General features: G+C 41.5%; 1 protein-coding gene across 2 annotated transcripts in view; it reads left to right on the forward strand.

Moving 5' to 3' along the window:
• Window positions 1-1,233: 1,233 nt before the first annotated feature.
• Window positions 1,234-22,890, forward strand: part of LOC113966918 (cadherin-6) — a 103,501-nt gene continuing 81,844 nt past the window's right edge. Inside the window, exon 1 of one of the 2 annotated variants that reach the window (XM_027682039.1) lies at window positions 1,234-1,398. The gene's annotated coding sequence lies outside the window, so the exon portion shown is untranslated. Of the gene's footprint in view, window positions 1,399-1,723; window positions 1,766-22,890 lie in introns of those variants that run through there. The other variant, XM_027682050.1, reaches the window with a different exon arrangement.

Genomic DNA, 22,890 nt, shown 5'->3' on the forward strand with positions numbered 1-22,890 from the left:
CAGAAACAGGACACAAAGGTGGCTTAGAGCCAGCACATACCCATCCTTAAGACATACAACAAGCAGAAATTGTGAAAGGTGTATAGGAGGAAGAGAAGAAAAAGGAAAGGAAAAAGAAAGAAAGAAAAATAAGATGACTTTAGGCTGACTAGTAGGGGAAAAAAAATCATAAAGGTCAAATCTAAGACTGTGGAGATGTGAGAGGCAAATGGCAGAAAGCTTCACTTCTTGCAACATTTGCAATGAATCTTAAGGGGACACTGTGCAGCTGAATTGGAATAGACTCATGTCATGTAAATAATAAACTGGCAGGCAATTTCCATCTTGTCATTTAATATTTAGATTAAAAAACCTAAAGCCGCATTTCAGGTTAGACGTAGGGGAGCCGTGGGGAGGGGGGAGTTTGTATGTGTGCAGAGGGGCTCCATGAGTCCCACAACAAACGCTGAGATTTCAGTTCGTTCTGCATGAAGATTAGTCATAACCTCGTGAGCGGGGAGACCTCTGGGAAGATAGGGACCAAGCAAAGGCAGGCATCTGGAAAATCCTCCTCCGCTGATTCCCATTCACATAGAAACCGCCACATGTGATAACCCCCACGAAGTATCATCTCCGTTAATAATTCACTGAAATTTCTTGATTCATCGAGTCCAGGAAGTTCCTGGGAAGTGTGGGAAAAGACCAGCGGGGCATCTCAGGTGCCGAGAGAAGGACTTAAGACTGGCTCTGAGGATGCGAAGCCGCACAACACAAACACACGGTTCACAACACAGGAGCATGCCTCCTCTTTATTCCCCCTCCTCCGGTTTTATTCTGCTTTAGCTATCACTACCAAACGATTGGGAAGAAGCTGGCTGTCCTCCACCTCAAGCACGGAGCGGCTCTCGGGGGGGAAAGGGGGGCTCCCTAACACAACCCTCCCCCTCTGCCCTCCCACCGCATTCAGTTGCAAATCTCTTCCCGCCCAGAGGATCCGGCTCCGCGCCCGCTGCGCCCCCAGTCCGCGCCCGCCCGGCCCCAGTGCGGCAGCTCCGGCGGCCCCGGCAGCCGCAGCGCCGGCGCCAGGGGTGCGGGTGCGTGTGTGTGTGTGCGCGCGCTTGCCAGGGAGGCGAACGGGGAGGGAGGAGTTTGGCTTTCCTCCCCCCACCCTCCTCCTCCCTCCCCCTCCTCCTTTTTTATTTTTTTATTTTTTTTTTTTTATTAATCAGGAGCAGTGAATGGAAACCAATCAGATAGAGAGCCCCGTCGGCTCGGGCTGCCTGCATGCCGGAGTTAAAAAGTGCTGCTGGCCGAGCGGGAGACTCAGTGCGAGGCGGGGAGGCTGAGCGGTGGAAGAAGGGGCTGGGGAGCCGCGTCGCTGACCCGGGTGAGGCTCGGCCCCGCAGCCCCTGCGTGCCGGTAAGTAGATGCTCTGCACCGCTGTAGGGACAAGTTCCAGCTGCCACCAGACAGTTGCCTTCTTTTCTTTTTTTTTTTCTTCTTTTTTCTTTTTTTTTTTCTTTTTGCCGTGCTTATTGGGAATGCTAATTAGTGGGGGGGGGAGGGGATGGCAACACTTATTTTGCAAAGTTGGCAGCTGTGTTGCGGAGGGCTCTGCCCCCCACCGCCGCGCCGGGGTGACCCCCCCCTACCCGGGGCTCCGCGGCGTGCCCGGCGCTCGGGCGTGTGGGGACCACATTTGCTGGCGTTGTAAGTCAGGCGAAGGGATGCGGCGTTTTCCTGGGGATTGTTATCGCCAGCAAGACATTTCGGGCGAAGAGCGGTGGTAAGAGCGGGAGAAGGGTCGTGTGTGCTTGGAAGAGAACAGTTGTAATAATTAGTGATAACAACAACAGAACAATGAATAACTAGAAAATAATAATAATTTTAAAAGTCTGTCTCGATTTCTTGACGCTGCCTACTTGCTATGACATGAATACAGGGCAAAAGCCTTCGGATCATGAGCAGAATCCGAGGCAAAGTGCAGAACTGAATGTAGAGCACAGTTGAAATGAGGCGCTCCCTCAGCGAAAGGAAGGGGGCAGAGCGGGCAGATCTGAGGACGTTACAGGAATTGACAAATGTGAAGTCTTTTATTTAATAAAGGAAGGGGTTGGGAAGTGGTGGAGGTGGTGGGAAGTAAGAAGGTAGGCGTACAAGCATTTTTACAGAAGAGAAGTTTTATAATTGCAGAAAGAAAGCAGTGAATTTGGTTATGTAGTAAATGTTTCTAAGGAGCTGGTAACATATTTTGTATGTCAGCTAGATTAAAGTATTTATATATTCATATGTATGTACCATCTACTTATATGCACGCACAGGGAAACCAGTATGCATACTACATGTGTGTATTCTCATGCAAAAGGTTGAGTCAAGAGATAAGCAATAGCAGTAGAGGTCAGTGGCAGTGAAAAGGAGTCTTGTCACTGCTGCAATAAAATCCATATTTTACGGAGAGTTAAATGCAGTACTTTTTAAGTGCAAGCGGATGGTCGCCTAAGTAACTCCTGATGACATTCAAGGACCAAGAAGTTTAATGACCAGAATTACTCCCAGCATGATGGCACAACTACTACTTTTATATGAATCGAGATGATGGGGCACCTTTTTCCTTGTACTTGTGGGTGATGTGGGATTTTAAAGTTCTGATGGTACTGCATGAGAGATTGTGCAGCACAGATTACTTACAGAGTGTAAGGTCAGTCCTTTCTCCAAATGTACTGTTCTTCTAGCACAGCTGAAATAAAGAGTACAGTTCTTGTCTATTCAGGAATCTGTGAGGATGGAATGTACATCCTACATGTGTAGTTCATGAGTTATGCGCATGAACATTTGCACAAGAACATTACAATAAAGAACAAGGTTATTTCCATTTCCTTTTGTCACAGGACCGTATGTAATAGCAGCCTGGAAATGACATACTTCCAAGGGAATAAAATTGCTTGAATGTGCAACCCCTTTGGTTTTAATCAAAATAGACATAACTCTCCCAGTCAAGATAAAGGTTTATCTCCTGTATTTGCTTGGCTGAAATCTCTATTATGCAGACAGGTCTGTGCAAAAGTGCTTGCATGTTACTTAAAACATTCCATAAAATTGATTAACATCTGTTCCTGAGCAATATAATGCTATGGGTAATGGTGCATCCCTATTCATTTCTTTTTTTCTAATTCCTGTTTAAAGGCAATAAGTTTGCGTGTCACAGGAGAGTCAGGTAGGGCTTGGAGCCTTGTGATCAAGATTAAGTAGATTCCTTTATCATGGATATATACAGTTTTAAAGACCTGGCAACAATGACACAATTGGATTGCTCCTTTAAACAGCCCAAACATGCTAATAAAGATTGTAAGGCTGAATCCCTTTTACCTTTCCTCTCAGATATTATCTGACACAGCACCAGTAAATATATTATCTCATATGCTTCTGGCTTTCAGCTGCACCATAATCTTTCTGGACATATTTCTAGTGGTTTGCAGTTGACTTTTGAGCTGGGAGAGAGAAGAGGAAAGTAGCCAGTCTTTTCAAAATAACGTAATCGGAGGCAGCAATACTTTTTTTTTTTAATTTATTTCACAGGGAAAATGGCATTGATTCAGTCCTGTTGTAGTTCTCTGCAATTACCCTTTGCAGGCATTTAAGGAACTGGGATCCCCATAGGGACTTATTAGTCCCTCTAGGTATTTTAGTTTTCACGCCAGTTCACAACTCTTTCATATCTCCATGCCAGCACATGAAAGATTACGTTTATAGACATGGTGATCACTTTCTAACCAAGTTGTTCAGCTACAAATACGCATCTCAACTTCTGACTCTTCCCTCTCTCCCTCTCTCCTTCCCTTGCACAGCTCTTCCATGCAAACAGTAACCTACCGCTCAAGGCAGCCTTCCCTTTCATAAAGTTTGCATTTTGCCATCTGCTGTTTCAATAATATTTAGTTGAGAGACTTCCTTCAAAGCCAAACATGCACACATTCAAAAATGAGGATTTTTTTTCCCGTGCTTTCTGCTGAAGATCCTGAAACTAATGCGAACTGGATAGAAGTTACAAATGTGCCTGTGCTGTCACCAGCTGAGATCCTCCTCTCAGTGAGCAACCCTCTACTCAAGGGCACACTAGGTTCCTCTAGGCAGGATCCTCCCTGCAGACCACTATCCTCTCAGATCTGTTACATCATTTTTTCTTTGACTGAAGAAGTTTTCAGCACAGTGATGTGCTGTTTATTAATAGAATCATGCAGTATTTGGGGGTTTGGAGGGAACCACTTTTGGGTTTTCCAGTGGATTCCTGTGCTCTGTGTAGTGGTCAAGCAAATCTAGAGAGCATCGACATTTATCTGTTTTTACATGAAATGGTCGTCTCTGTTTCTTGCTTAACTGAACTTTTTAGTGTGTTGTCTGCCCTTTGTTGACTACTTTTAAATTATGTTCCCTTTCTAGTGCAATCTTGCAGCATTATGGCTCAAGATGTGCGAAATTGCTTATGGATCTCCTTGGAAATTGTGGCTAATTCCTAAAATAAAAGGTAGCTGAAATCTATAAAAAAGACTGGTTAGAATCCATTGGAAGCAGCAGGCCCGACTGTGATGGTGCCTTATCTTACATAATGGTTGCAATTCCTCTAGTGGCTTTGCCGCAGTTATACCAGAATGAAGCAGAATTGGGTTTCAGTATCTTTTGATTATCATAAGTGTGCGGGAAGGCTTTGCCTTGGAAGCTGGGTGTTAGGGAGAGTTCTTCATTAACCCCTTGAAGACCTAGTTAGCTGCAATACCCAGTACCTGTTCTGATTTCTTCAAAGTATTTGCATCATTTGGGTTTAGCTTCTTTTTCCTTTTTTTTTAATAAATAATTAATTGGGTTCACTATTCCTAAAACAGGGCTGACAAACTTAGTTATGATTATCCTGACTGCCATGGTGGGGCCAAATTGAGGACCTTTTCAGCATAAAAGGCCTTTAAAGTGAGTCCCCCGTCCTGCATATGAAGTGAAGGGTTCTGTGGCACTCTCTGCAGGATTCGGCTTGCAGGAAAAGCAGCGTTCTTAAGTTTAAATTTGTTCTGATTGAGATAAAAATCCAGTAGCAGCTAGTTTGCTCATGATGCTTGCTTAGTCATGGCAGTTCTTTCCAAGGGGTCTGGGAAAACTGTGCTGTGTGAGGGGAGAGGTATATCTCGTTTCCTTTGGGATGGGAAGAGAGTAGATGTAGAGGGAATGTTTAGTATGATGAAACCCAGCTGTTGTCTGTCTTTATTGCTTAACAAAAAGTACAGGGCAAACTATTACTCCCTGTCTGAGTTTTAAAAACACCCTTGAAGAATGTATAATTAATGCAAAACATCAGCAGAAAAAGTCATTGTCTCTGGGTTATGCTGTGAGTGATGTAGCAGTGAAACTAGGTGGGGAAAGTGCTGGATAAAAGCATTTTTAAACTTGGAGTGCTTCACATCCGATTGGGCTTTCTATGCTGTAAATCTCAGCCTAAGAGTTGCTTTTTTATTCTTCCCCAATGACTGGCTGATATCTGTTGGGAGTCCATCCAGGCTCAGGTTCCTAAGCTTCTCCAGGGCCCTGCTGTGTGTCCTAATCCTCATCACCCATCAGCGACTTCCCCTCCCCATTGCAGGCACGGTTATCCCTCCTTGTACCCGTGACCATCTCCTGTACTTACTCCAGGTGTGGCTGGTTGCCACCATTACCTTCCACTTTTTTTATTTTTATTTGTGCACTTGGCACTGAAAAGCCCAAACAAAGACTGTACATATTTGTTTTTATGCTTTTATTTGTTTGTTAACAAGAGCATTCCCAGAAGAAACTAGGATAACTGTAATTCAGGACTGTTTATAGAGTGAAGTGAATTAATATTATTGGTTGGTACATCTGGTCTTGTGCAGCTGCCCACTCTTCGAGTATTTTTCTCTTTCAAAACAAACCAGCAAAGACTCCTTTAGCACCAGTGAGGAGCAATGCTGATGCAGAGGAGGAGCTCCTTCTGCTGAGGGGAACCTGTTAGCCCTGTCAGGATGGAAGAGGCTCATCTAGCTTGGTGTTCCTCAGGAGTTATGGTGTTGGACCTCCAAAAAGCAGCTTTAAGCAAAGAAGTGATTGCTTAACTGTGATGGTGCCAGAGCACTTAGGAGGACCATGCTGAAACATCCAAGATTACAGTGATACTGCATTATCTTTTTTCACACCCAGCCATAAGACACCCTCTCCATACTCTCCTCTTTGCCAGGCACATAGACAAAAGTGCATATACATTTCCATCTGGGCTCATTCAGGAAGAGTGCCAGCCTTGCTATGTTTTAAGTAACCTGTTCAATAATAGCTTTATTTTGGCATTGCGGGCAAATATTTTATGGATTAATTAAACTGTCTTGTCAGGATATGCATATATATTTATATATAGTCAGAAAGTACTTAATTCTAGCCAGAATGTGACTATTAGATTTGATTTGCAACATAAATACCCATCATAACCCCTCAGCTCTTCCCTAGTGACACACTGCAATGCACAGAAGAGAGCACTTTATGAATGAGATCAGTCCTGTACTATCTGGGTACGGTAATTCCTCCCAGCAAAACTAATTTCATTATCTTGCTGTAATGTTTACAGCTGCCTGTGAGATAATAGGTAGTATATCTTTCCAGCATTCTCACTTCTGCATCTAATCGCAGAGCCAGAGCAGGAGGACCTAGAAGAAGGGTCAGCAGGAATTGAAAATTAGCACAGAAATTAAACACTAGTCAAGTTTCCCTAGGTACTGCAGGTGCGTGCCTGTCTGGTGTAAAACAGAGCCTCCTACTCCTTGTCTGGTGCATTTCAATTGGCAGCTAATAGCTTCTATGAGCACAAAGGCTGCTTAATCAACAGAATCATTAGCATGTAGCTCTGCTTTGTTGTGCAGGTAACGCCAAACTCAAAGAAAATACTTCCCTCTGATGGTACATCCACTTAGCATTCTTGAAGGTCATGGTGATCCAGACCTGCAGGAGAGGCTGTGAGGTGGTGGGAGAACCATATGTGACTGTGAGTCCCAGCTGGGATGCTGACACCAAGCAGCATGGGGCCAACCTCCGTACTGACACTCCCACCCAAGGGAAAGCCCTCTCCCTTAGAAAGGTATCCATGTGTCCTCTTCACTAATCCCCCCTAGATCCAATACTGTAATAAAAATAATTAAAAACACGATTACTTTTTGTTTTACCCTAAGGATTCAGGTGAAATCTGTTTCCTTACTGAATTGATTCTGTTTGAGTGCCTGGTGGTTTTTAACTTTAGGGTGTCATTAGTCTGGCAGTCATTATTTGACAGAACTATCTTCATGGACTAAAAGAAAATGCAATAGTTATTGTAGCCTACAAAACAAAAAAGAAAAAAAACCCAACCCAGTTAATAAAACAGTCATTGTAAGATGCTTTGTGGACATTTGGGAGTCTCGCTTCAAGGAATGGACAAAGAATAGTTGATCAACATGTCAACATGGGGCCTTCACTCAAAAGCTGTTCAAGTTTTCCACAATTCCACATCTTTACCATACAGTCCCACTGCGAGACTGGCCTATATAGTTGGCTTTGTTTTACAGTAGGGGGAAGCGAATCACAATGGAGGTGAGTGACTTGCACAAGGTCATATGAGGAGGCCATAGCACATCAGGGATGCTGAGCTAGGATCTTACAGCAAGTACAGCTTTCGGTTAGCCCTTCTGCCTCTCTCCTGCTCACTCTAGTTGTTGGAGCTGATCAAAGAACAGATGGGGGGGGGAAAAAGTCAGATTTGTATCTCTTTTTTTCATCCAAAAGAAAGCCAATTATTTTTCTCAAGGACTCCTTGCAGCTGCTTTGACACTCTCCCCAAAGGATTTTCTGGTTGTTTTTTGCCTGTTTGTTCAGCCTTGTTTTTTGTGTGGAGGAGAAGGGGGAGGCTAGGTAGCACCAGAGCCATCTAGGACAAGACTGAATATCTTATTCCCAGGAGAAAGTAATCTGAGCTGTCCCCAAGCAAGGTGGTGATGACCTTCCTATCTGCATTGGCCCAATTGGACTGTACCGTTTCTGTACCATTCTGTCATGCATTTCCACCTACTTATGCCTGTGGGAGAGAAGGGGATCAAAAAAAGGTCTTATAAAATGCTGCCTATTCTGCACGCTGCTGCCCGTGGTTTAGGGCAGCCGGAGGTTACACCACACTATCTCTTGTTCACATCCATGCCTGTATGAATTAATTTCAAAGCACCCCTGCTTTGTAAACATCTAAGGAGTAGTATTCCTAGCGCATAGATATGAAGGTGAGCCAAAGGGAAGTAACTTGAATAAGGACATGGTGTACACCAATACCCCTGACATGGGTATTGATCTTAGTGTAAATAAAAAAGAGGGAGAAGTAGAAAAAGACGCATTAAAAAAAGACTCATTTAATTTACAAGTTATATGGCCAGTTTAGATTGAAGTAGTACCAGGTTCTGAACTGTGTGCCACCTACTATTCCTAATGCTTTTGGAGCTGGCCTGGCAAGTTGATCAACCACTGCAAGAATTCAAGAGAACCTATTTCCTCACTTACACAGTGCAAAGAGTGCTCTGGCAGATCACAGAGTAGGAATATATAGAGTTAGAATCTCTTTCGGGGAACAAATTTCTTTTGTGAAATTGGTGCTCAATTTATCTGTCAGGGTTGAAAGGGAAGAAGATGCAGAAGCATCTTTTAACTCCACCAGCCATATCCCTTTAAGCAATTCATGCTGTGCCAACCAGTTTTATAAAACTCTCTATTTCATGTAAACTCCATTTAAGTCTAAATAATATGAATGCCCTGCTATGGTATTTCCCTTCTCACTGCTGATAATTACCAAGTTATTTCTGCTATAAACAAAGCATGTTCTTCTATCTCTCTGACTTATCATACCTGGTCCCAGAGCAGTTTGCTTTTAAACATACCAATAAACTGCACTGAAGTCCACAAGGCTGTTCCAATACTTAAGTCCTGTTCTGGATCAAGATGTCAGGATCCTGTAATGAAGTATTTACAGCTTTGCAATTATTTCCATGGTGACCACAACATGACCTCCAACTATTTGTATACTTGGTGTCCCTGAATAGTAGACTAGGCAAAATGGGGATGGAAAAAAACCTGTGCAAGGAATAATCATAATTTCCCATTGAATCCTTTTCAGCGATATAGCCCTAGATCATTTGTACAGCATGGAGAAGGATTCTCTGCTATCCTTCAGCTCCCATCAGTGGCTGGGGGCAGTTGAAGAAGGGATGCATAGGACTGGACTGAGATTTTCACTTGCTGGCTCGGTCTACTGGAACAGAGCGGGAGCATCCTTCCATTGTGCAAGTGTCACTGTGTGTTGCATCTCTAAAACCAAGTCTTAGCTCAGATTCTTCCTTCTGGTGCCTGTGTCTTCAGGTCATCTGCACTTAAGAGGAAGTGTGGCATAAGCATCTGAAGAAAAAAGCTGGCCCAGTGTGTCATAATTATTAATATTTATGGCTATCAGCACAATTCTGCAGACCATCTAATCTCAAGCAGCTTTGAAATTCAGTGCTTTTCAAAGCACCATTTTCTGTCAGAAACAGATTTAAGAAAGACTTCTCTTCCTCTTGGAAAAAAAGACCACAAGAAAACAACACAAAAACAGGCTCCCACTTTTCTCAGGACATACTTTACATAATATAATTTCTATTGCTATTAAATGAAATGTATTACCATGTCGTAACATGGTAGGGTCTCTTTTGCAGGATTTCTGAAGCAAGTCTTCATTAAGCCACTGTAACTCATTTGTCAGATATCTCAAAGCTACTTGATATCAGAGTTACTTAAATGTATGACAGAGTTTTCCTTAGCAGCAGGTTGTAATTTCAACCAGGATGGTAAATGTGAGGTCAGAAGCTGGTTGCTGCAAATCTAGAAGGTTAAAATATGCTGCACATCCTTCTTTCCTGTTTCAATAACATCCTGAATCCCAAATGAGCAAAAGTAAATACTCAGATTCCTTAGGAATCACAGGTATTGTTCTCTTGGAATGGTCATTTAATGTTAAGTGTGTGTTGTGTTTATTACATATGTATTTATGTTTGTCAGACCGGCATTAAAACCAGCCTCCATGTGATGCAGGCCCCTCAGGTGCAGATTTAATTTCGAGCCCTGACACGAGCAAGTATCTGTTACATTCTCAGAGGCTGTGGGCCACTACAGACAGAGCTGCTGGAGCCGTGGTGCTGCTGGGGGAGGTTTCACTGTTAACAACAGGCATCCTAACATGGGCAGGCATCCCAGTGCCAGGAGCAGCCAGAAAACTTACTTCTGGAGGCTGAACTGAGCAGGCCAAATGCATAGACTAGGGCATACCAGTGATTTGCAGCTTCAGTAAGTGTTTGACTGGCACCAGGTTGGTGCAATCCGTAACACCACAGGTCTTTTGTTAAGTCCCAGAGTTAGTGTGCTTTGCTAATGTGGTGGTAGAAAGTATGACATTATGGCAGTGGCAGCAGTTTCCAGTTGGAATTCCAGCAGGAATAGCAAGGTCAGCATAAGAAGGAGATACTCAACGAGATAGTGCTTCAAGTCCAATTCTTCACTTACTTCAAAGGTGACATGGTGGAATATTTGATATTTTTTATGTACACTACTGATGGTAGTGCAGGACTCATGGTTATCCCAGCTTTATTTACCGGATGTGTTCTATAAAGGGTAATGAGGACATGTTTTCAGGTACCACCCAACTTTCCATATTCTCCTTCCCTTACAAATTTCTCATCTTCCATGGAACTGTTTAATGCTCATCTGTTGTTTTATAAGATAATGATCCTTTTCCCAGCTCTGTGCATGTTAGAATCACAGACTTTTTTAGGTTCAACAGTTAGCTGAGCACTGTGAAGTCCGTATCTAAACCAAGTCTCTCAGCACCATGTTGCCTCTGGGAAGACAAGGCACATCAGAAGGCCAAAAGTTCAGTAGACTTCAGTGTGTTGAAAGTAGGTCTTTATCCTCAGACGGTGCAGGATGGGGCTCACTCTACACTTGCTGTTTTACCATTGACTCCAATTGCCTGAACAAAGCAAAGAGAGCAAGCAGAATTCAGCTGCAAGCTGGGATAGGATGAATTATTGTAAATAACTAAGCTGAGCCATTAGAAATAAGTTGCTAATGTAAGCAAGATTAACTTGATGTGCTGCCTGAAATGAGATATTAGAGATGATAGGGAAGAGAGAGAAAACTTTTCATTTAGATGGAAACAGGACGGATTAATTAAGTGGTAACGAACAGGGAACCTTGCCTTGAATTGATATGAGGCTTGCAGTGCTAATTTAACACAAAGTATAACTCCCAATTTGTTATTAAATTAAAATGGCTTTTAAATTTGTTTACTTTCTTTTTTCCTTTTCTGCTTCTGTGTGGCAAAATGATTATTCTGGCTAGTTAGAGAAACCAATCAGAGCAGCAGAAAGAGTAGGTTGAAAAGGGGAAAGATTGTTCTGTTGTGTAATTAAGAAATATACACTAATATCCATGACATCATGAATAAGCACTTCAAAGTGTTAAGTATGCTCTGTATTGCATATTAAATGAAACAATTAGCATGCTAACAAGCTTCTCTGGACATACACTGAAAAGGCATCACACTTCAGGAAACGACTGTTTCTTATTTTTTTAGTCTAAAGCTCTGCTCACCTAACTGACAAATAGTATTAAGGATTAATGAGGAAGAAACATTATCCTTTTTCTTTCTTTCCCCTTTTCTTGCAATTTTCAAAGCAGTTAATTTGGGAGACTTTGCAGTTACCCCATACAAGGGAACTTTTTCTACCCCAGTCAAAGTACATGATGGAAATGTGAGATATGGTTTGTGATGGACAAATCCTGTGGAACAACAGGGGAAATAACCTTGTAGTGACATTGTTTTTTTTAGTCTCAAACAAAATTTACTCTTGACAGGAATGATTCCATGTAATTTATTGTAGAATAGCTCAACAGTAGCAATTTGTCATGCGTTGTGATGTAATTTGAAGGGTTCGTTTCTTAAATGAATTATGGATTATGGATTACATCTGTATATCAACAACAGAGCTGTATCTTTTATGTAAATATTCCCTCAACTTTTCCTTACTCTTCCAATCCATTTTCCCTCATACAGATGACTTTTTTCCATCTAATCTTTTAACTAATAAGGTGTTTAATAATTTAGCAACCTAAAAAATGAGCATATTTCAAAGGAGTTGGTATCAATGGTAGTCCAAGAGCCTCAGGCTACAAAAAAGTGGATGAGGTTACCAAAGTTTTAGAGTCAGGATCCCAACTGTCTTTCTGCTTCAGGCAGCTATTTTATTAAAGTTGGTATTAAACAACACTGCCTAAGGTCTGATTAACAATTTATGACTTCCTAAGAAGGATTAGCAGAAGCCTATCATTTTTATATTTAAATCTTAATTTGCATCTAAGAGAAACCATACCCAGGTTTCTATTTTCATTATTTATTATTTTTATTATTACTATTGCTGCCTCGGAAACATTGCTTATGCGTGAACATTGCAAGCACCAGTTTGTTGTGCTGATCTGTTAGTACCTCATCCCCTCACGTGTGTCAGAGGGAAAACTGGCATCTTGTGTCCTGTGATGGGCTTGATCCTGGAAAATGGTGGCTTTTGTCTCATCGTGGGTTCAGTTGCTCTTTACTGTCCCTAAAGTCCATAGGGACAGAGGGTGATCTGCGCTTAGCAGTCAGGCTGGGATCTGCAAGACCAGGAGCTGAAGATTCTCAAGCTAACATTACTTCGGAGAATGAAATTCAGATGTACATGAGCAAGGCTCGCCTGACATACCTTCCCAGAGAGGAATTTTCCTTTTTGACATTTACTTTGTGCAACTAGTAGCAACACTTTCTGAGTGTCTTAGTTTCCTATAAGCCTCCCAACCTTGCTTTTGAGGTTGCTGCTGGGCCACTGCTTCTAGGAGAGAGGTCAGGGGGTGATCCTGCTGCCATGTTCTGGGATGCAGCAGACCAGGAGCTGTTGCTTTTTGATATTACTGAGGCAGCCCAGAAAGGAACATGCTATCAGATGGGAAAGAGGTGGTGAGTAGATACCAGTAAATCTGCTGGCCGAACTTTGCTCACTCTCCTGTATATGAAATCAGGCCAAAGATGTACAGCTTAGTGGAACAGAGTGGAATTTATTCTACTTCTGGCAAAGCTATTTTTGATTGGTTGGGGTTTTTTTGTTTAGTGTTCAAATATAAAATAAAAACAATGACCTGTTCTGTTATCTATTTTCAAACTGACGTAATACCCCCCCTTGACTGTCTTCTCTGAGTTCAGCTGCTTCAGAAAATTCTGTGGCATATTTTCTTTTTTTCCTTTATGTATTTTCATTTCTGATACTCTTCAGTGGATTTAACACTCAGTTCACTAAGGGCTGGTTGTGGTGGTGATAGCCTGTAGAGCTAAGGGAAAAGATTGTCAGCTAGGGGCTATGAGGTCCACTGGCTCACAGCAAGGGAGATGTTATTTTGGTCTTCTTGAGCTTGTCTAGTCAGTAAGACACTAAAAGGCTCTAAAGAAATGTTGATATTTAAGCATTTTCGTTGCTTTATTTGAACTCTCAACATGTCCGTGGCTTTTCTTTTAATCAATAGCTTAGTTTTTGTCTTGGTCTTTCAAGGATCTACTGTTAGGAGGACTCTGAGAACTGCAATCAGAGTATTTTCTTGTGATGCTTGCATTAGGCATGTGCTTGTGGGCTATTCCTGTCAGTGGGATTTAAACAAATGCTCAAAAGATTGTGCTGAATCAGGAAGGAGTGCCTATGAGGAATAAGGCCCTTAGATGCTGGATTAACTACTCTGAAGGTTTCTAGCTTTTTCTTTAGTTCTGACTAAAATTTTATATAGTCATAGTTTCAGTTAAAAGAGGACAATTGAATACTATTCCATTGACTTCCAGGGAGCTGTAATGATAAATATGAGCTGAAAAACCAGACCAAGGAAGGAGAAGAAAATGCGTGAATAAATTATCAACAGTGGACATGTCCAGAAACTGAGGGCGATCAGCTTTCCCTACTCTCTCCTCCCTCTCCTGTTAAAAACTCCTCAGCCATGCAGCCAGAGAGCAGGAATGGTATCACGGGACTTCTGTGGCCAGAGACACAGCAACCAACAGTGCTGCAAGTGAATAGTTCATACTTAATCTGTGTCGTGAATTATTCATCAAACTATTCTACAACAACATATATTTATTTGTATGGCATTAGTGTCTACAGGTCCTAATTGTGTGAAGCAGTGCTCTAACCTAATAGAGTCCCAGCTGGCAAATACATCCAGAGAAATCAGTCTTAGCTGCAGGATTATTTGACCAAAATACGGCTAACTTCACAGGAAATCATATTAGAAGAGAGTGGTTGAGTTCTACCCTGTAATAGATGTGTAAGTTAAACATGTCAGATGTGCTTTTGTCCAGTTAAAGCATACTTATTAAAAAAGATAGCTGTATGCCTACTGTGTTATGATTCATTCTGTAGCCACTGGAATGGATTTAAAGTCTTCTGTGTACAGAATTTTCACGTGAGGTCTAAGTGATTTTTCAGTCACAATGATGGCTACTTGGTTCCCTTAAATGAATCTGAAATAGGAAAAAAAAACAACCAGTAGGTGTGACCATAACACACAAGAATGTCTTATGTGGAGAAACAGCACAGTATCAGGCCTAATGTAGGATATCACAATTCTTTAAAGAAAGTAAGAGAAAGAACTAGGAAATAAAAAGTGAGGTACAAAACATTTTCTGGGAGCTCCTTGGGGTCAGGGGAGACCATACTATGTGACTTCAGTAGTCCTCAGGATAAATTCTGCCCTCAGGGCCACACATTTTTCCAGTGTATTTGTGGGTAGGACTGTTGCCAGCAAAATGACCTGTTATTTGCTTTGTTTTTCATTTTATTTCTATTTTGTGACTGCACAGTCTGAACTAGATAAACTGTTCAACCTTGGCCAATAGGTATTTTGTGGTTATGCCAAGTTCCATTCTGCAGCAAGTTTTAACAGGGTTTTGTGGGAAATGTTGGCTATGTTACCACAGTTTGTCACCATAAGCAAAGAGGGAAAAGGATCTGGGACCATCTCACACTAGAAGGGATATTTTGGTTGTCTGTGGGATTTTTTTCCCCTCTGTCAGAAAAACATGGACATAGCATATTCATCAAAAGAACTGCTAGATGAAAACAGTCTGTCAACACCTGGGTTGTAAACATGTCTCAACCTCTGCTTTTGGATGCTTGTTACTAGTAGAGTTCCACCACACAACAACGCTCTAAAATGTTCTTATGTGGACATCATTTCTGGGAGAACATGTGGCTATCATCTTGCAGTGGAGTGTCAGCTAGCCTGAATCCAAGCCATAAAGCCAAATACCTTCCCATGATGAAAGTTGTGCAAATGGCCTCATCTTGACATGACTGAATGAGGGGAATGCATGAAGTTGTGATCTCAGTATATACTCCTGCCTTGTTCTCTGAATCTCATCAGAATGAGCAGACACCCAACCCTGCATTCACACACCCCAGCTTTAAATGGGTTACTGGTATTCCGCACTTTACCGCTTGAGTCTTTCTGCTACTTCAGCCCAGCTCTGAAATGTGTCCCTCCAGGTTACCTTGCATAAACATAAAGCCCCAAATTAGCATTGCAAGCAACCATTGCCCTCAAAAACCAGTAGTTTGTCTGTGCTCAGTGTGTATTTGCCATCTGTTAATGCATTAAAAAAGCAAAAAAAGAATCTCGGCCAAGTTCTTACTTGGGAGTAAATCCATGTCTAACTCCAGCAACTTTAAGGAACTGTCATCGCCTTTACCAGCTGATGTACCGCCTCTACGACTGCAAAGCAGAGGATGCTTTGGAGCATTTTGGCTGTGCATTGTTTCTGCATGCCTGAATGGATGCCAGAGGGAGGGAGTACGTTTTCACAGAGGCAGCCTTCTGGTTGTTGTCCACTGTGCAAAACAGGGTGTATACCTATGCACTGCAAGTCTTCTGCACTTCTTAGCTGCTTGGCTCTATGCACAGCTCACATACCTTGTAATATAAATACTCAGCTTTGCTTTCTCAGCTCTTACCCTTCCCATGCAAAGTCAGAAGCGTGGACACTGTGCCAAAAATAGGAAGCTGAATCCTAGCTCCTTGCAGAAATCTCTTTAAAAGCTATAAGCAAAGAAGGGGTATTTTGGTTGTCTGTGGGATTTTTTTCCCCTCTGTCAGAAAAACAAAAACAATTAAAAGATTAAAATTACAACCCCAGTTCTTTTAGACACAGGAGTGAGCATTTTACCCTGAGTCCTACTCAGGAGTAGTAGTGTGTGGCAGCCTGGCTTGTGCTACACCATTACTATTCAGGCCACTGGCACTGGAAAAAAATACAGGACTGTCAGTGCAAGAAATGTAGAATTGTGACAATTTGTAAAGAATAGGATTGTGTTTTACTTTTAAAAATCTGTCTATTTTCAAAAAGAAAAAGACTCTTAGCATTTATCTTTTTTCCCACAATATGGGGGATTGATAAATGCCTCTGGAGGAAGGATATTTTTAGACAGAACAGAACACTCTCCAAAAATTTTTAAATAATGCTACTTGAACAAGGTAGTTCAGTAAGAATGTTTAAACGGCCTCACTAAAGAAATTCAGTATCTTTACTTCACAGCTCACTCTCACATGCCTGTCTCTTTCAATAAACAATTACTCTGCCATTGAGAGCACCTGGTTTGCTGGCTGGTATCACACATCTTTCAGTATGTTGATACCAACGTTGCTGTTATTCCTCAGGGGATTAGCAAGCAAAGGGCATTTTGAAAGCCCTCTACCTTCAAGGCCCCTACTCAAACCCCATCTAGAACAGATGCCAGCAGTCAAAAGCACCATTAGTAGTACCACCTAATGGCTCTTCACAGGACTATGTAAGCAAAACAAGTATTTAATTCCCTTTCATACAGAAAAAAAAATAAATAGCAGTGGGTTGTAGTAGTGGGTTGTACTAACAGCATCATCTGTTGAGAACGTCAGTGGCACTGGCCCATGAACCAGTAGCAGAAGTGGTGTGGAGTATGGCACTGCAAAGTGAACTCCAGGCTCCTTGGTGGGCTGGGCTTAATAAACGCTCATTGCTGCTGTTAATCCATTAACTGTTCTGTAGACAGATAAAAGCCTTCAGCCTCTGCAGCTGGCAGTGTCTACACTGTGGAATCAGCAGACAGATTTAAAGGGAAAAAAAAAAAGGGCTCGTTCTGAGGTAGCTGCTTTACCCTGGAGACAGGCATGGGAAGATACCTTGAACTTTTGGGACCCTGAGTTACTGAAAGAGCCTGTGGCCTGTGTTTCCTTGTATCTGCAGACAGGGGAGTCTCATCTCAGAGTGGAATTCACTTTTCTCCCATTGTACTCATGTGGTGAAAGACTTGCAGTGTATATACCCACTTTAGGCCACATGTTTAAATTGTAAAACTTTGACTTGTGATATCTCCTATGATGGAGGGGGAACGGGAAAGGGGGCACAATAGATACTAGCAGTTTTGCAATGACCCATCCTGAAAAGGAATTGGGTAACTCCAGGTTTAAGCGTCAGTGCCCTCCCTCCCTTTCATGCGTGATTTTACTCATGCTGAGTTCATATTTTTTTTCCTGAAGTGCATCTAATCACTACTTTTTAAGATCTGTATACCCCAGAGCAGATGACTTGGAAATTTGCAATGGAAAAATTATTTCATGAAGCCAGTGGTGACTCACTTGAATACGTTTTTGCAGACCTGGATGCTGGGGGTTGAAGATTGTCTGAGTATGCAAACTTTGTAGACATGCACCTTAACAGAAGCACAGGCATGCAAAAAGAGACCATATGGCATGTAATTTTAAGTAGAACCGATTTTGCCCTCACACAAATAGATGTATATGCATCTAGAATGCATATATCTATTCATCCCATGCAGACATCTTTTTCTTCCACTTAAATTCAGTCAGGTCTAAAGCTCAGCCTTTAAGTTTCAGTTGATCAGACAGACACATCAGTATTTGTCCAAGGAAAAAGCAGAGCAAAACCAAATGAAATTTATAACAGGACATGATCCTGTTTTCTGTCATTTAGACTGGTCAAATGACAGGGCCTACATTCACTCTTACTTAAACTGGATTATTGGTCCTTCCTCTCCACTGGAGATCCTGGTGACATTTTCAGTGAACTTCTATGAGTTTGCAAGGTTGAGATTTTACACATAGATTCTAATGAAATTATTGTCAGCTTATGTGACTAGAAGCAATTAATATTTTGTATTTTAGTTTTTTGCTGGTGTTTGTTTCATATCAAAATTTACTATGTATGTCATTACAATGTTGTCCACTCTTAGCATTGATTTCCTTAAAGCTCTGACCTATTAAGGTAAATATGTTATTATACAGGGATTTTACTAAAAAAGTAAAATCTGTAGCTTTTGCATATATAGAAAGCCTTGAAAACATGAAGTCTAACAAAGGAAAAATATAAAAGAAAAATCTTAAGTTATTTTTAAGTCAATCCAACTTATGATTTCTTTGGAGACTTGGGGTTTTCAATACAGTAAATTTAACTGCAGTAAATTATTACTTCCTTGCTACCTAATTGCTTATTACATTACCAGCAAACTTATCTCTCAGTTTTCTGGAGCAAGGCAGGTTTCGGGACTCCACATTTCTATTCCTGTGGTCTCACTGGCCCACCCGTGTGCAGCCTGGCCAAAGACACACAGATGCCTTGGTCACAAGTGGCCTAATAAAACAGAAATGTCTCAAGTAAAGGTGAATGATAATGACTGTAACACTTAACACTTGCATGTTCCTCTGTGTCCAAGTGCTTCACAGGCAGGAACTAATTACAATATATTCAGTAATAATAGTATATGCAGAAAGATGCTAAATTGTGCTCTTATTGTAATAAACTGCTGTGTTGGGATAGGAATTTGCTAGATTACAAGACAGAAGGAAGCAGCTTTAGAGTAATCCTACTGTAACCTTATGCACCCAGGTTCCTCACTGGAGATGGCACACATCCAGACTTCCCTACAAACACCTACCTACTCAGGAGAGATTTGTACCTTACCTGCATTGTCTTTGCTTCAGCTGTATTGGTGCAAAGGGGCCACAGGGCTACAGGAACTTCTACCTTTGTCTGTTTGTGATAGGACACAGGAAAAGGGTTGGGAAAACATTTTTTAATGGCCACAGATTTAAAGAAAGCTGACGAAAACCTAAAGCATTTTCAGTTACATGCTGCAGAGCAAGAAAACAAAAATCTCTGCTGCTCTGCTGTACTGCTGTAGCAGAGTCATCCTGTGTTTTTTCCTTGAATTATGTGATGTCACAAAATATTAATTACTTGAGCAAAAAGAAATAAGATTGCAGGGGGAAAAAACAGATTTGTAATATTAACCAGATCATAGCAACAGATAATAGATAACCTCATACTTTATCTTGTAGGAAAAAAGATAGCTTTTTTTTAAATACTTGAAAAATTTCCGATTTCTAATGAGTTGTCTAGAAACAAAGGAAAAAGCATCATCCATGTTTTTTTTGCATTTACGTACTTGTAGAAAAACTTTAAAGGGAAAATTCCCGTTTCAATGTCATCTTTAACTTCAACCAATAACACTTTCCAGGAATTAAGTCCACTGCATGGAAGAAGTGGTGGCAGATACTTTCGAAGAGGTAACTAAATGGTGTGTGTTGTGCTTTCTCACTACTGAACCAACTGCTCTCCAGGCTCTGTGTGGCTGCCTTGAAGCTGCTCCTTGGGGGTTCCAGGACATGGTGATGCATTTACCTTTGTCCACCAGGTTCCAAAGTCATTCTGGATAAGAGGGAACTATTAACCAACAAAGTTTTAGGCATTATACGAACTCTGGAAATGAGCAGGGCATTCTGTTGTCTTGGCCAAGCTCCCAAACAACAAGTTCACGGCATTTCTGAGCTTGCCCAGCACACATCGCTGAAGGCAATTTTGCTTTTCCTTGAAAGGGATGGTGTGTAGATGAGCTTCCCTATTGATGGATGCTTCGGGCATGGATGGTCTTAAGAAATAAATAATAATGGCCCATCTTCGCGAACGAAGATTTGGGGAAAGGTCTTTTACCTTTCCAGCCTGCGCAATGGATTTTTTAGGTGAGACACAGCCTGCGCTGAACTGAGCCCACCCTTTAATCCTAAGGTTCATCTGCCGGGGCCAAGCAAGCTTGGACAATGGCAGTGAGGTCCTCAGGACGTAGGTTTGTTTAGAGTGTCCTTCTCATAGATGGATGGCCACACAGGGCTAACGACCTCCATCAGGCCAGGAGACCGCGATTTGAACCCGTGGTCGCAGCAGTGAAAGTCCTGCACGCTAACCACTAGGCCACCAGGGGTCTCGGTCTTAAGAAATACAGAGCCACTAAATAGCAGTGGTGGATACCTTAGTTACTGGCAGCGTGCAGGGTTATGGAAGAACACCCACCCCCAACTTAAGTTTCTTGACATTAAAAATTGATCTTGAAATACCAGCCCTATAAAATCCATAGATTACTCATTCTAATGCAAGAGATAAGGCGTTTCTGAATGACTTCAGTGTTTATAATATAGATTTAACGAAGGTAGATGTTGCCAGTTTAATGGGTGGTGACAGCTTGGTTTATATTCTTTCAACTGGTCATTGCTTAAGCAGCATTCAGTGGCAGTTTCCCTGGGCTAAGCTGCTGAATGTCTTTTTCTCTCAGCTTTCTAAAAATTAGGTGTACCTGTAAATGATAGCCTGCAGATAACAACTTAGCCAAAATTCCAACTGGAGCTCCTTTAAAGAGGTCATTATTTCTTTTATTTGAATAAAAGATAAAGATTTGGTCCTTTCTTATTGGCAAGGAGTATGATTACTTTTCTAATCAACATACTCCATGTTCAGTAAGTCCTATAACTGAGGTGAATTCTAAAAGCAATTTTAAAAGGTATTACAGCACAATTTTACCACAGGTAACAAACATGCTTAAACCATATAAGCAATATCTACTTCACCTGAGCTTTCATGTTGATCAAAGCAGTACAAACGTGGAAGATAATAATTTTTTGGCAGAGTAGCGTAGCCTATGATCTATTTAACTAAAAATACTTAACTTTCTAAAATGCTACTTTAAGAAAACAATAGCAAACAGCAGGTGTTTACATTCAGACTTGGGCAATACATTAAACAGAAAAAAAAAAAGAAAAAAAAACAAGACAGGGTCAAAAAAAAAAACCAAATAAAAAAAATCCCCAGTTACTCAAATAGACTCTGGAAAATGAAAATGATTAAAAAAAAAATCTCTGATCAAAAAACATCTGCATGCTAATCCTGGTGTTTTCAAGTGGAACAACAGAGAAAGAGGAAAAAACCCATACATTTAAGAAGAAATGTGAGAAGCAAACAAAAAAATAATGATGAATGGAAAAATACGACCAAGTCAGAAAAATTCGGAGAAAGAAACAGATTGAATCTGCGCATTCTTTCACAATAGAGCTGCTGCTGGTGTGACTGCAAATTCAGCAGTGTGAATATTATAATAAAGAATGTCAGCTCAAGCAAAATGTTTTAAAACCTTCCTATTAATAAGCAGATAAACTGCTTAAAAATACTGATTACATTAGGAAAAAAGGGAAGTGTTTGGGTTTTATGTTTCCATTCCTTTCATCTGCTAGAACACATTTAAATAGCAGATGTCTCTCCCAGGCAGTGTTTGATAGCAGTACTGTTGATTTTGATACCGAGGTGATAAGATCATCTTTTTGGAGAGGTTCATTGCTATGCTGCAGGTCCTGGCGCTTGCTGGTACCTGTGCAAGGGCCAAGTCCAGCACCAGACAGAGATCCCACAGCAGCAGCTGAGCTGGTTGACTCTGCCTGTCAGCAGGATGGATGAGGTGCTGGTACGGTGGGGCTGCTGACAGCAGCAGGGAGGGGTGGGGGCTCTCCACATCGCACTCTGCTGCACAGCCCTGTAGGCTTGCCCTTCCAAGTGCTGCAGACAAAGAGCACAGCTCTGTAGGATGGCAGGCAGCAAGTGCTGCGCAGCACATTGTGCCAGGTTCAGACCGGAACAGGAATGCATGAGGCCGAGCTCCCCAGTTGTGTGAAATGGGGATGCGACGTCAATGCAAATCTGTCTCATCTCTGGAGTTTGGAAATTTTCTCACACTCCTTTGCAATTAAAGTCACTGCTGCTTTTTGTAATAGCAAGACAAAGCTATCAGGGTACCGGAGGAGTGCAAAAGAAATTTGATTTAAGCTAAGATGAGAATTAGCTCTGGCATTCACAAGTTAGCTGAGGTGAGCCCAATCTTGCAAATACTTCTGCACATAGATAATTTTAGAGACAAGAATAGTCTTGAGCCATTATGCGTGTGGCCAGCTGCTCATCATTCAGAAGATCTAATCATTACGTGCAGTGATCTTAAGGAAGATCACCATTACAATGTAGCTTAAACCCACACCGTGTTACATCTCTTTAAGATACTGTTCCAACACAAATAATTCAAAGTTGGCTGAACTGTGAAAAAATGACAGCTGAAAAATAACTGCTGATGTATATATTCATCCTAGGCTTGCAGGAAAACATTTGTCACTTGGAAAGCCACTCTGAGCTTGCTTTTTTAGCACCCAAAAGTATCAGAGCATCTTAAGATTTTTGTCAGGTTCTACCTGTGAGGCTGCAGTGCACTTTTTCTCCCTGTTGCAGCCAGGCTCTGTGTTGTGAGCAAGACAGTTTACCTGAGGTGTCATTACAAAGTGTGAGAAAATTGTCATCATAAATCATCAATGTGAAAATAAACGCAACCTCTGGGATTGCAGGATTTTTTTCCAAAATTTGCTCCTTGCTACAAGGAGAACTGTAAGCTAGCATTAGGT

Source organism: Neopelma chrysocephalum, unplaced genomic scaffold, assembly GCF_003984885.1.
Source record: "Neopelma chrysocephalum unplaced genomic scaffold, ASM398488v2 Primary Assembly neopelma1_22b, whole genome shotgun sequence".
NCBI lineage: Eukaryota > Metazoa > Chordata > Aves > Passeriformes > Pipridae > Neopelma > Neopelma chrysocephalum.